Source organism: Strix uralensis, chromosome 3, assembly GCF_047716275.1.
Source record: "Strix uralensis isolate ZFMK-TIS-50842 chromosome 3, bStrUra1, whole genome shotgun sequence".
NCBI classification, from domain to species: Eukaryota; Metazoa; Chordata; class Aves; order Strigiformes; family Strigidae; genus Strix; species Strix uralensis.
The window spans coordinates 106,637,271-106,639,498 of NC_133974.1; positions in this window are offsets into that span (position 1 = coordinate 106,637,271).

A 2,228-nucleotide genomic window follows, 5' to 3' on the forward strand; every position below is an offset into this window, starting at 1 on the left:
TCTAGTTCTCATTCCAAGCATGTTCCCTCCTTTCTCTCCTTCTTCAGGTAGAAGGCAAAACTGGCAGGGGAGTGGACTCGTATCACCCCTCTAACAATAGAAAACTCCCAGAAATGAAGGAATTCTCTCTTGGCCATTTCTGAAAACTTGATTCAGAGCTATCACTGTTAGAAGACTTTTTCTTCAATGTTTTGGGTTTTTTTTTAAATATAATTAAAATACATTTTAATATAATTAATATTCAATATCATTAATATACTTAAAGACATGCCAGGACAGGCTTTTCCTCTGCTATAAATAACAAGTTCTCACAGTAATTTTGTTGTCATCTGAATTATAACTCAGCTCTTCCATTAGTTTGTTCAGAGCTCCTATTTGAAAAATATTGGTCTTTCCCCTGAAGCCCTGGAGTCCTCTCCCTTCAGGGAAAGATAAAGATAGCCCTTTGCTTGTTTTCTAATGGAAAAGAAAAAATAAATCTTATTCCTTTACTATTTCTCTTAAAAAAAAAACAAAAAACCAAACCAACACACAAAATCCTCCAAACCTAGAGTACAATTTTTGCATGGTCTGCTATTTTATCCTTTGTTTGGTTCCTGGCATCAAGCTTTATTTGTTGGCACAAAGAAATCTTGTACCTCCAAGCTTGTAACTCAGAGGCAGGGAATCATAAACCATAAGCTTTAAAAAGGCTTGATCACGGTTTGTTGTAACTGTGCAGAACAGTTTGTCCAAAGCCACACATCACCTTTGTTCAGTGATACTTCAGCCCTCAAATGCTCATGAAAGATGGCAAGACAAATTATTACAAATAAGTATAATTGAGTGAATATGTCCTACAATTATGATTAAACTTTCCTGCTAAGCTAATTAAAAAAAAAAAAAAAAAAGAGCAACAATGGCTCAAATGCCACAATTATTTTTGTATAGTGAAGTCAAATGAAAAGTAAGGTGTATCTCAGGTATTAGCCACTGGCAATACTGACTTGTTCATGGTGGCACTACCTTGCTGAGATTTTGTATTCTTGAACTGGGCAACTGAGACTGTAGAAAATTTTAGATATTTCTTTCATCCCTCCCCACCATGTAATTTTCTCCCTTCCCCAACTATCAGATTCTTTTCTATTTACTTTTTGGACCCACTGCAGAATGCTTCTAGATATATTCAAAAGACAGCTGCATGGGTTTTGAAGGGGCATCATAACATGCCATTTGTCAGTCCACATTCAACTAGTGCCCTAATTAAATATATAGGAAAATAGTAGTCAGGACAGTAATTTGAACAGAAATACAAGCACAGCATGCTCTTCATATTACACACACACTGATATTTCATCTACTTAACCCACAGGCCATTCTGAAGGTAATAACATGCTACCTCAAGAGGCTAAGGTTTCATTACATTTTTAAGGACTAACAGGTGTGCCCCTATGGCTTGCCAAAATACTTCATGATGAACTGCAAAACTAATCTGTAAACTTGCTGCTCACCCCCTGGCTCACACTGCACCTGGCTAGTGAAATGGCAATAGCAGAGTTTATGCATGGTCATCCTTGTTCTACTGCCACAGACCTCAAAGCACCAGGGCAGGTGGTTAATCGACACATCACTAGGAAAGAAAGAAGTCTTACAATCATGAATGTGTTTAGGTTACGTAATAATTGAAAAGCAAGCTCCTACTTCTCATCCCCCTACACCAGTTCAGTAGAAACTATCAAGAGCATCATAGCAGCTGTGCTCAGACATGGATGAAGATCAGACAAGCTTTCAAACGTCTACTGGACCTTTGCAATGTTGGTCCTTGCAGGCTCTTTGCTGTCTGAAGTGCCTTGAAGGAGCCATCAGTGCCGCCCCCCCCCCCCCCCCCAGGTGCGGTGCCTCGCCTCAGTTCCCCTGTCAGCCAGGCCTTTACCCTTGAGAGCGCGCACCTGGCCAGGCTGAAGCCTGATGGCCTTTCCAAACACATACCACCTACGACACGCAAGGGGAAACTCTCCCTTTACTGCTCGATCCCCAGTTCGTGTACCATATTGACATCTGTAAACGCGGGGTCTGCAGAGATACAGTATTTCCTATAAAGAGGCAGAACTCTTCTGGCCTGGGAGAGCTGCTCCTCTGGGCAGCGGCGCCTGAGGGGAGCGGGCGGCAAAAGAGACGCGGCCCCTCCGTCCCAGGCGCTGGAGGAGGCGCGGCGGGCGCAGGGCCGCCTCTGCGCCGGCGCTGGGGGC